This window comes from Centruroides sculpturatus, unplaced genomic scaffold (assembly GCF_000671375.1).
Source record: "Centruroides sculpturatus isolate CEXI.00-Female unplaced genomic scaffold, Cexi_2.0 scaffold1515, whole genome shotgun sequence".
Taxonomy (NCBI): Eukaryota; Metazoa; Arthropoda; class Arachnida; order Scorpiones; family Buthidae; genus Centruroides; species Centruroides sculpturatus.
Window position 1 is genome coordinate 145610 of NW_019385688.1, and position 13352 is coordinate 158961.

Below are 13352 nucleotides of genomic sequence, written 5' to 3' on the forward strand. Positions count from 1 at the left end.
TAGAGAGGTTGAGGCGCACGTTTTAAACGTGTAAACGTGTACGTGTGACGTTCGGCGCCGCTTTCCCGTAAGCCTAAAAGTTTGACAATGGTGTTTGAATAGTCGGTGGAATCACGCTCGACATTCCAAACACCATCGTCAAACTTTTAGGCTTACGGGAAAGCGGCGCCAAACGTCACACGTACACGTTTACACATTTAAAACGTGCGCCTCAACCTCTCTAATAACTTCATGTTTAAACTTCTTGTCCTTTAATTGTAATTATTTTAAGCTCAGTTACCAGTGCTTTTTGGTAGGATTTTCTATACAACACTATTCTTAGTCTAGAATAGTGGTTTTCAAAGTGGGTAGTGATTAAATCTAGGGGGATGAAAAGAAGCAAGTGGGTGGCAAGGGAGAGCTGGAGGCAGGATACTGCATGGTGACCATAGGCAAAAGTTGGGGTCATTGACAACCTCTCTTTTTCCTCTGTTAAAACAGGTAAGAAGAAACATTACATTTAATGGTTTCCAGATGTTGAGAATAATATATGGTAAAGACACAAAGTGTGAGGTTCATAGAAAAATTTTTCTAAAAATATTTCCAAGCCTTTCTTACACAAGAGAAATCGAGTTACGGGAGTCAGGTATAACTTTATGGAACAAATGGAACGGTGGCTTGAAAAAGTTTGGGAATCACTGGTCTAGAAGAATCTCAGACCTAAGGTATAGCAATTTCTTTTTATTAGTTGAAAACTGCAACCATAGGTATGCATTTTGGGAGAGATGTCTACCTCTCCCTCTTCAGTCTTTTTTAATTTAACAAACAAACACAAGATATCTGGATGTGTTTTAAATGGAATTCCTATTTGGGTTATTCCATCAGTATTACAATTACAAATTATATTTCTTTTAATGCTTTTGTTCAGTTATAACATTCCTAACATTTTCTAATTAAAAAGAAGGAAAATTTTAGGAATGTTATAACTGGAAACAAAAGCATCAAATTAATTTGTAATACTGATGGAATAACCCAAATAGGAATTCCATTTAAACATATCCAGATATCTTGTTTGTTTGTTAAAAAATTAAAAAAGGCTGAGAGAGAAGAGATTAAGTATGTATTTCAGGAGGGATGTCTATGATTGTAATTTTCAACTAATAAAGGGAAATTGCTATACTTTAGGCCTGAAATTCTTCTAGACTGAACAATAGTATATAACAAGTCATACCAAAAAGTACTAGTAACTGAGCTTAAAATAATTACAGAATAATTTCTTTTCAGAATCTAAAATTAACAAAACAATATATTTTATTAAATGTCATTAAATGTCTAAATTTTCTGTTTTCCAAATAAACTCTAAAATATGTTTTACAAAACCTTTTTACACATTTTCTAGCAGTTTCTTGGGAGAACAAATGTTTTTGGTCATGTTTAATGGCCTTCTTCAGGTTCTATAACATTGTCAGTTAACAAGAATTTGAAGGATGTTATTGTTTATAAAAGTTTCTTATTTCCTATGACATCATTGTTTTAAATAAGTGTTTAAAAGACAGACAAAATTGAAAAAATTTAACAAAATAGATGTGTGAATGGATACAAAGTAAACGACTATTGCCACAAGGATAAAATAAAAAGAAAAACTTAATAATACCTAGGCTCAACTAACAGATCACTTACAAAAAGTATAGCCAAACATAAATATGATACATACAATATTAAGTTCAATACCACCCTAACAAGATAGTAACAAACTTAGAACATTGAAAACACTAGAAATCTTTGCAAATTCTCTCAAAGAAAATTGTATTAACAGCAGAGATGCCGACTTGCTCTCCACTGCTTGGAAATCACTCTTCAATAACCCCTTAAATAAAATAGACTAATCCATTTGTCGCAAACTTGTTAACATTTCTCTCAATTTATCTAGTTTTTTAATCTTCTTATTTTATCCTTGTGGCAATAGTCGTTTATTTTGTATCCATTCACACATCTATTTTGTTAAATTTTTTCAATTTTGTCTGTCTTTTAAACACTTGTTTAAAACAATGATGTCATAGGAAATAAGAAACTTTTATAAACAATAACATCCTTCAAATTCTTGTTAGCTGACAATGTTTTAGAACCTGAAGAAGGCCATTAAGCATGACTGAAAACATTTGTTCTCCCAAGAAACTGCTAGAAAATGTGTAAAAAGGTTTTGTGAAACGTATTTAAAGAAGTTCTAGCTTTCCATGCATGAAATTCTAAATTTTTTTGTTATGCCATATTATCCAATTGAATCTTCTTTAAATTCAGAACTAAAACTGATCAAATTTCACCTAGTAGAAAAATTTGTACATGCATCTACATCTCTATTTAGATAGTAACAACATAAGAAGAAACTTGCTCTAGTCAGAAATGAATCAGAAAATATGGAGATAATTTGATAATTACACTTATAATTCAATTTTAAATATTGTTATTTACAAATATTTTCTATTCTCTTCAAAATATTGTTCATAATAACTATAATAATTTTTGAATAATTTAAAACATGGAGTTGTTTTGAAATTTATATTTATAAATTACAATAGAAATTATCATATAATTAGATTTCAAATTTGAAAGTAGCTTATTGTATTTAATTAAAATCACACATAAGAAACCTTAAATGTTATTTTCTATAATAATAATTTAAATACCTTTAAAATTTGAACTTTATTTTCTGATATATAAGATTTCACAAATTTGTACTTTGCAAAACATCAAGGAATATGCTAAAAGAAAAAAAAATCATCAGTATTATTATTATAAATTAAATAATCAATTATTTAAAATGTAAGTAATGAATTAAAATGTCAAATCAATCTCTGCATTTTTGTGATATTAATGTGTCTCGACCTACAAAATAATTAAAATATTTATTTTTATACATTCATTAGTCTTCTAAAACAGTCATAACTGAAATGATATTTCTACTTTTCTACTAATAAATTTGAAATACAGTAATTGAAATTGTAAATGATTGCATAAATGCCTATTCTATTATCTGGGACTACTTGGAGTGGGGCAAAAATTTACATGTAATTTCATTTATTGTTTACTATAATGTGTTTCATTACTAATGGTATTACATTTACTAATGGTAAAAAGTCCAATAACAGTAATAGCTAATGTGAGACCCGAAAGGCCCTGGGTCTAATTTAATGATTTTATTAATAATGCTAAAATATCGACACAAAATATTACTTCATTTTTGTGAAAAACTAGTGTTTTGGACGTGGGAAAAGATAGATAACAGATGTTACTTCCTTTAAGGGAAGTCCGTACATCCTCTGACTTTCCCTTATCTGGTTAAAAATCTCACTCAGATGGGAAATGGTTACCCCTCATTCATCCCCCTTTCGTCCATTCTCATGGAAGAGTTACTGGCCGATGATTGGTCGAAATTCAGGAGATATAAGGGAAATTAGTCCGAATTCGGGGAGTTCAGCGACGAAGTTCTTCGACAGATCCGAAGCGTCAAACTCCACACAGTTTTCCTCCTGATGACCAACGCCCTTAAACGAGTCCCAGAGACTAAGTCCCGAGTCTGAACTTAGTAAATATACTTTTATATTTGTGCACATATTGATCTCCCATCGAAGAAGTACATGAACTTATCTACAAGGTGTCCCTTACCTACCGAATAAGAAGACGAACGTCAACTAACCCAGGTTGTATGTTTTATAACGTTTTTGTGAGCTCTCTCTCTCTCAATCGCGCATTCGGTATAATAGAAGTATAGCTATCTCTCGATTTGCATGCTAATTGTGGAAATTCTTTCTCTCGTTCATTGAGATTTTTGTATGATATATTTTCTTGTTATATTAAATTTATTATTTCGTTTTTAATTGGGATGTTTCTTTATTCTGTGACGAATCAGATCTCATACGCGTGTTTGTCCGCGGAATTTAATTGACAAACTGGTGTCAATCCTGACGAGCATCTGAACTTCGCAGTTCGGATCAATTTTGATAACGCTCTCCTATTAAAGTTAGAGAACTGGTCTTACCGACTAGTGCCCGTAAGTGGCGTAGATTGAGACCTACGTCACACTAGTTTATTTAAATTTTGTTTTCAAAAACTCTAGTGTAAGACACACTATCTTTTTCAAAAAATAGCTTGATTATACCTTGTTAATTGTGAATGCTAATGTGAGATTCTGTAAGGGAAAATTTAGTAATTAGATTAATTAGTTAAACTAATACACAGTTAATACAGAAGTGGAGAAACCCGACTTCCTTTTTTCCCATCCACTTGCGATATTTTGATAGATGAACCGATCAAATATCTGTCTAATGTAAGTCAACAGTCAATAGGATGTTTGGACTTATGTGTCAAGACAGTCGATTATTAATGATGGGAAACTGTCAAACAGATGGAATTATGAGGTAAGGTGAGCCACAATAATGGATAGAAAATAGCCATAATTTGTCGAGCATCCATTTCTTGACGGCCTGTATCACCAAATCAGGACACAACTCAAACTTAGAGTGCATTAAATCAGTCACCTGAGTCAATTCTCATGTGCAATGTGTATAAAAAGAGTCGCACCTGGCAATCGAGGTACAGACACTCTCCCAGAAGCAAGAGGACAAGCTCCGTTGCCACTCTCTCCCATCTCTCTGCCAAGATGTTCCTGACACGAAAGGAAGGAGGATTACTCGTCATCCCTACTAACTGCCAATCCTGGTGTTTCGCCAACATCCCATACAACAGGATCCGGACCCATTGGTCTAAGAGGTATATTACTTAAGGAAATGTAAACTCTCTCAATCAATTTGTCTATAAGGACATAGATATAAGGCTTTAATATGTATCTAATACAGTCGTACTGACTGAATAGAAAAACTACTGGCACTTAGGAATAGTCCTGGACATTATGTTATCTAAGAAAAGGAAGAATAACTTGTAGTGTATTAGCTTACTGTATCATTAAATTAGTTCATAGTAACTGATTAGTTCATTAAATTGTTGCTTCTGTTTAACCGGCTCTTGTATGGATTTAGTAGGTGCCAACACCCTATCAATGGACTCACTGCCCCCTCGTCACTTGGATTCTGCCATCCAGTGACACTTCAGCGAGGTTTTTCTATTCTTGACACCAAAAAAAAGATCTAGAGCTTTTATCCCCTAAGCCCTCGGCTTCTCACATTAATAAGCAGGTGATATTGAGTGTAGACGACTGGAAAGTCTGAAATGCCTGCTGTGGTTTTTAAAAGTGCAAAATGCATAAATTCAAATTTCATATATTATTTATAAGCCAAAATATTTTTGCCATAGGAATACAAAAAAGTTATATAAATTCTGATAAAGACTTGTTTTTATTTTACAGATAAGACTATTGTTATACTGACAAAAATGTTATCATTTCTTCTCAGATATGTTTATTTAAATTTCTTCATTTTTAGATGCATATTTTTCTATTATTTTGATCATATAAGTTTCTAATAATTCTCTTAATAAACAACATGCTATAAACCTTCACAAATTAAATAATTGATTCAAATAATGAGTAAAATTCTTCCAAAATGGGAAATAATATAAATTTACTTTCTTTCTAGTTTTGAATATGCACTAATAACTAGAGTTATATGTTTAATGTAGATTGATAATATATTATATTATTTGAATCTGCATTAAATGATATGTTATGCATATGCAAATCAGAAATGCACAGCATTAAACAGATTTGCTTATGTAATAAAACAAAGGCACTCTAGTAAAATATTGTAATTTATAATCATGTGACTTAACAGAGGAATATTAAATAAAATTATGTTGCCAGCATAGAATATACTATAACACCAATTAAACCCACATCCAGTAAAAAAAAAGGTACCCAAAAACACAAATGTTTTTAACAGCTTTCACTATCACTGTCAATTATGACAGTGTTCAAAAATAGAACATAGAATATGGATTACAGTTTAATATGATGTTATTCCTAATTTATTCAGTTTTTGTGGTGGTTGTATTATAGATTACACTATTTTCATAACATTTTATTATGTCCATTAAATGATCCATTGTTAATATTATTGAATTTCAGCTTACAGGCCTTAAGAGTTTCAATATTTTGTGGACAATCTTCATATACCACACTCTTTACTCACAAAATATTGAAATTCTTAAGACAAAAATTCTTCATGAAATTAATAACACACCCAAGAATAGATTGCACCACTTTATGCATGACACGCTTACAAAAGTGTCTACACAGCAATGGAGGTCACTGGCATGATGTCATCTTCAAAACATAAATGGCAAACTGTATTGTTTGAAATCTTGTACATGAAAATTTCTTAATAAATATTCAAAAGTTAATATCTATCTATTTATAATTGTCTGTTTTCCTGCCAAACAAACCCTTTATAAAACTAGAAATATCATTCTTATTTGACTCTGTAATCTTGTATTTTTTGACTTTGATCTCAAATTTTTCTGGATGAAATTCTTGGGGAAATAAAGTTATAAAGGTAATGAATAACCTTTAAAACTGTTTTTCGGTGTCATATCATTTCTATGTTGTAAGTTCATCATCACTTAAACATCTTAATGAGGGAGAGGGAGGGGGAGGAGGAGGAAGAAAAGAGAGAGAGAGAGAGAGAGAGAGAAAAATGATAACATGCAAATTGAATTTATCTTCAGTTGCACAGTTTTTTTTTTTATGTCAACTAAATATTGTAGGTTGAAAAATTAACTAAATACAGTGTGATTGTATAGTCCCTCTGCAATGAGCAGAGAAATGAGAGGAGCTTCCAAGAGCAAAGTAATGACATCACAGCAGGCTGAAATTTGAAAGAATGAAAGTAAGTTATGACATCACCACTTGGCCAAACCATGTGGACATAGCTCACTGTGGAGGGACTTCACAATTATACTGTATATAAACATATTTCTCTCAAACAATTTCTATTTTATACTGAAAATATTACACAATGAAAAAAAAATTAAAACATTTTTAACTTTATTCATTTTCATACAAATATAACTGTTTTAAAATATATCTTTTAGGCAAATAAGAAATTAGTATTAATTATGATATAATTTGCTGTGTTTGACTAGTTTGACTTAAAGAGAGGCAATGTTTGAGATGTGTAAAATTTTGTTTGACTTTAGGAGTAAAAAGATGTTATATAGAATGTTTGCTGGATTTTAAGTTTAACTTAAGGAGAAATTTGAGATTAGAAGTTTTACTGTATTTTATATTTCTTAAGAACAGAGCATTTGAAATATATACCACAGAACTTCAGAAATTTCTACATAGTACATATAGATTACATAATTGCTAAAAATTAATATTTAATTTTTAATATAATATGAACAGAAATTTTTATGGCTACTAAAATATACTTCAATCTGAAAACTGAAATTGGTGAAATTTAAAAAATATCTTGATACGTTCTATTAAAATTAGAATGTACAAATATCACTTTTCTTGAGTTCAAATATTAACCACATCTTGAATAGTTTGAACACCTCAAATATTTAGTAAACTTATCTTATATAACTTATTTGGTTAATCTTATTTACAGTAATATTTGTTTAATTTTTTTTATTTATTTACAGGCTATATATTAATAAATTGATAAAATAAAAGGAAAAGTAAAAAGAAAAACAATTTCCTAAATTCTAATTAATGAAACTTCAAATTTTTTATTTTGAATGTGAGTTTTACAGTAGTTTCTTTTAGTATTGTTTTCTTTAACTATAATAGATTAATCAATGATTGTTCTCATTTTCATCAATTGAAGATTTTTATTTATGAAAAGAAGCTTCAAATACGTTCAGCATCTAGTCTACTTCTTTTCTTGTGACAAATTAAACCAATATGCTGAAGACAGACTTGCCAGATTCAAAGTCACCATTTTGGAAAAATCTCCAAAGTCAACTAAAAAAAAATTTTGTGGGGAATTTTATATTTTTAAAAGAAAAATTGGGAAATAAATTATTATATAACTTATTATTAAAAACTGCTTTTAAAATTTTTTTATAATTCTGATTAAGCTTGTTAAAACATCTACAGTTCTATCAAGATGCTATTATGTAATTTTATATCATCAACCACATATAACTAAAGATATAAAAATATTAGTAGTAGGGTCAAATCGATTTTGCCTTCAATCTCTCATATTTCTTAATTCTGCTCATTTATTATGTATACGGTTAAACTTCTGTAACTCAAACATCTGTAACTTGAAGAAAATGAAGCATTTGGTAGGTCTTAATTTATATACATTAAATCCCATATGCAATAAATAGCATAGGGATTTAATGTCTAAAAATTGAGTTTCCTAAACTTGAATTCTTTCAAAGTCTAAGATTTTCATGGTCCCTTGATGTTGATTTATGTTACATTCAACTTTCCTGACTCAAATTTTAATATTTATTTATCCAGTGATCCTAATTATCAGATTTCCATGAAATTTTTAGGGAGTTAGTTGTATCTACTGTCCAACGTTCATTTGCAGACAATGTTTCCAGTCCAAAGCGAGAGGACTTCTCACTTTGTCTCAAGACGTACCCATAAAACTGTTTTATTCCATTAGCTACATTGAGTATTTTAAGAAAAGGTGGTCTGCATTCAATGACAGTAAAATATTTTTTCTTGATGAGGTCGATGCTGTTTAAAACAGAAAACTATCAAAGATTCTTTATATAATGCAAGAGAGGTAAAACTATAAATCTATTCAGAATTAACATTTTTCACTTTATTGTTCTCTAATCTCAAAGTTTTTTCCTGCCCCATGGAGCATCAAGTTAGAGAAGTTTTACTGTATTTGTATATTTTTTTTTATAAAATAAAATTTTTGTTTTATTGTAACAGAAAAGTTTTTAACCAAAAGAGTATTATTATAATGTTAAATATGATTAGTATTTCTTAAGTTCTTCTCCATAATAATTAAATAAATATATACAATTATAAACTATAAACAGTAAAGTATCTAATTCTTAATATATCATCATCAATTAAAAATAATTGCAAATGTCTGCACTTATAACTCAGACTTTGTGAAGATATAATAATGCAGGTAAATTTAAGAATTTATATATTCTTGCATTATATTTGAAGCATGCAAACACATCTAAATACAGTATTTGGTTTGTCATCATTGTAATATGTACTGTACAGAAATGAGAGAAAAGTGTATGAAAATCGCATTAGGATTTGAAAATAAAATAATATAAACTAAAAATAGTTTTATGTATGTTTTTCTTTCTTCCAACTAGTTTATACATTTTCAAATAATAAAACAGAACAAATCATTGTGAAAAGTCAATAATAACTCTTCAAACAACATTTACATAAAAAAAAAGTTATGAGTATTGAAAATATTAAAGTTGCATCTGTAATATTATTACTGTGGGAAATCTTTTGATAAAATTCCATAATTTTGGGAAATTTTGCACACACTTTTGGGATAATTGACTATCTATTTGGCAACCATGACTAAAGAAGTACCAACTATCAATCAAAACAGTCACGATACCAATAAAATCATAGAGATATTACAGAGATTATTATTAGAGAGATCGCACATCTTTAAAAACTGAACATTTGGTATTTGAAATGCATAATATTCATTTTATTCCTGGACTCGGGAGATTTAAAAGTACTAAGAAATTTATATTTGTTGTCATTTGTTACATTATTTGAAATACAGCATAATAGAATACAGATATCCTTTCAATTCTATGCACAGTAAGCTAGAACTTCCGTATATTAAGTTTCAAAACATCTTTCTTTAATTAAAAAATTTGCTAGAAAGAAAGAAAGATGTTTTGAAACTTATCTTTTCAGAATAATTATAATAAAGAAATAATAAGAAACAATGTCTTTTCAGTTCAAAAAGTTTCATTTGCATGAAATGTCAGAGACTTAATTCTATAAGAAAAACTATTCAGCAGTTCTTCTCTTTAAGAGAGGTCTAGATAGTTTAAAACGAACAAAACTTCGCACCGTACTTAAACGTAAAGTTGAAATAAGCAGCTATTTCAACTTTACGCCGGTAGATGGTTTAATTCCATTTACACGAACGAGCACAGCAGTGTGGATGTCGGAACAATTTCTAAATTTCCCGACTAATCCATAAAAGAATTAAGTGGAAATCAATAAACTCAAATTATATTCATTTAGTTTCTTTACGTATCATTTGCTCCAGCAGTTTATTGTTTTCTAAGGCGGCCGAACGGTTCCGTAACACGCGCACAATAGGTTTCTGGTACCGTTTATGATCCAAATAATAAATAATGGTGAGAAAATGTTGGTGTATGGCTTATAAACAATTACCAAGTTCTTTTTAATAATGTGTGTAGATTTTTAATAACCTGTGAAATATAAAGACATGAATAAAAGCATAAATTCATAATATATCTCATTTTTATTAGATAAAAAGATGATAATTAATTAAAAGAAGAGAATTATTATTCAAATGCAAAATGAATTTAATGAAAATACTTACCTAAATAGTAAACGCGCATAATTCGCTAGAGAAGGGTCTAAATGCTAAGTTTTCGGTATTTTTCATTAAGTCTATCTATTTATTTATATTTCTATCTTTTATTTTCGCCGTATCTTTTAAAGAGTCAAATTTTTGACTTCCTTTCGTCTGATCTACATCATTCAGCGCCCTCTCTCGAATTCTTCAGGAAAATTTCATCAATTTGTTTTTACAGTATTTTCGGAACCTTTATCTTTCGTTACTGTCACGTTAAATCAATTTCAATATATTTAAAATGTTTAAAATAAAATCGTAATAAATTATTATGTGATAATTAACGATATCGTTCAATTTGTATATTTATTACAATTTAGAAATTCTTTCGGTGCTGCGGGTGATAAGATTAGCGCGCATTTTTTATGTCTATTATGGGTCGAAACGGACAAAAAAAGGGACTGATTATCCGTATAAGTTACGGAGGAATTACCATTAGTCCTTCAGACTGCCGGATGGCCGAGCGGCCAAGATGGTAGCCTACCGCTCTGGAGGACCCGGGGTCGAAAAATCCCCAGGAATTTTTTGGGGATGGCCCGTCCGGTATATCTGGCTCCGTCCTTCACCATCCGGCCCAACCCATAATGGGCTTGCTAAAAGAGGCCCTCTTAGTGCCTACAAGACGGAAAGATTTAAAAAGACCCTATAGAGAGCTAAAATCGCCTCGGCCACTTGACCGCTTATTTTCGTCTTAAAACGTTATAATTTAGTCTCTGATAACAAAACTTGAATATAATACGATCAATTTTTCTATTCATAAGTATTAATATAGAAATCCCCAGGAATTTTTCGGGGGGTGGTCCGTTCAGATATGTCGGGCCCCGTCCCTCACCACCCGGCAGTCCCATTGTGGGCCTGGCCGAACCCATAATGGGCTTGCAAAAAAAGACCCTCTTAGCGCCCACAGGGCGGAAAGAGTTAAAAAAAAGTATTAATATAGACAGCTGGAAGGCCGAAGCTGCTTTGGGTATCTGGAAACGAAGCCAGATTGGAAATCGCCAGGAATTTTATATGGATAGGCTGTCCGCATATGTCGGGGCCGGCTTAAATCGTGCAACGAGCTAGAATATTCTAGCTCGTTGCACGATTATGCACCTGGTCGAACTCGAGATGGGTATGATTAAAAAAAAAACGTCCAATCTTTTCGATATATTTACTGGACGATTATTATATTGCTGCTACTAATTTATAAATTCGATGCTAAGAAATATTCTGTTAGTAATTGATTCTGTAATGTGTATTTATAATGTTAAACACAACGACGGCTGCCATATTGTTAAGATATAACCGACTCCTACAGTTTCGGTTGTGAATAGAAAAAATTAACGCTATAAATTTATATTAATGCGTATATAAATTTCTGAGAGTTCAATCATTATGCCCCAGCGTAATGACTATATCCGTAGAGACACATTGTTTATTTATCTTTCGTGGATGCATCTTATAAATGTATGGATCTTATAAGGTATGAAGGTCAGAAATGTGTGAAGAAATTGAAGTTTCTGGAATTTGATCTATAAAACTAACTGAATATGCATTCGAACTGTAGTGTTGGATGAAGCTGTTTCGAATACCATGGACTAATAGGGAAGTCCTAAAATGCGTAAAACTTGACATATCCTTAGAAGAAAGAATAACTCGGCTCAGACTTACTTATTTTGCCCGTGTAATGCGGTCACAGTCATTCGAAAAATCCATGACGCTTGCTCTTGTCAGTGATAAGAGAAGGCCTGGTCATCAGAGAATGCGCTTGATTGATACCATCAAAATAGACACTGGAATGACCGTCAGTCAGTTGAGGGTAGCAGTACAGGATAGGAAACTGTGGAGGAAACTTGCCAAAAGGATCACCAAGGGTCGTGAGCGACTGAATGGATAACAACAAATATATTGCTAACTTTTAATTATTTATACCACTCAAAATAATTTTTAATATTTAATGTTTCTAGACGTGTACCTACAACATACACTATACCTTATGTAGTGTATGTTGTAACACCAGTAGAAGAGAGGACAATAGGAACAATAGGCCTATCCATTCTCCACAGTTGTCTTATTTCATGGGCGAGTGGTATTTGTTGATTTTTTCATTTAAGATTGAAAAGATTTGTTCAAGTATTTTCTGGAAATCGCTTGAAGTTGACATCAAAGGCAAGAAAGGAAAAACTAAAGCATCCGATATAGATTTTTCTCAATACAATGTGTTTTGCCTTGTCCTGTACTGAGTGAATCCATACTGTCTCACTCCACAATAACACTTTCTTTTTTATATCTTATACTTTTGTATGTCTCATAAAAAGATTCAGTGGATGTAATAAAATGTTAATTTATTCTTTCAAAAAGTCGGCACAAAGGGCAAAACTTTAAACACTGCACGGATGCAACACGGAATGGTCTTCACACGTCAATATCTTCTTGAGATTGCACTGAACTTATTGGCTCGCATGCCTTACTTGTGCTGTCATGGCGATAACCAATATCTATCTGCCAGTGAAAGAGATGGACAGAAATAACTCTGTTCGGTACTGGGCCAAGTTCCTCTATATATTTGGCATGAATGCACAAAAAGTATACATATTTAAATGCCTTTACTAGAACTACTAGAAGCGACAAAAGGCCTCATATTCCCCACTCTAGTCTAATCAAAGAAGATTGCTACGTATATAATGTAATTAAATCTTCATCTTTCACTTACATACACTAGGAAATACAATTTTTAAGCCAAAATATTCTAATTTTTAAACTAACAAGACCAATATTTTGCATAAGGATTAAGAATTAATTTTCGAAGAAGAATAATAGCAAAAATAAAGATAATATTTTTCTAAAATACACGAATTAATGCAGAAT

General features: G+C 31.0%; 1 protein-coding gene across 2 annotated transcripts in view; it reads right to left on the minus strand.

Moving 5' to 3' along the window:
• Positions 1–10630, minus strand: part of LOC111641212 — a 28490-nt gene extending 17860 nt beyond the window's left edge. For both annotated transcript variants that reach the window (XR_002759370.1, XM_023387346.1), the window contains exons 1-2: positions 10470–10630; positions 2664–2738 (exon numbers count right to left, since the gene is read on the minus strand). The gene's annotated coding sequence lies outside the window, so the exon portion shown is untranslated. The remainder of the gene's footprint in view (positions 1–2663; positions 2739–10469) is intronic.
• Between the last annotated feature and the right edge of the window lie 2722 nt (positions 10631–13352).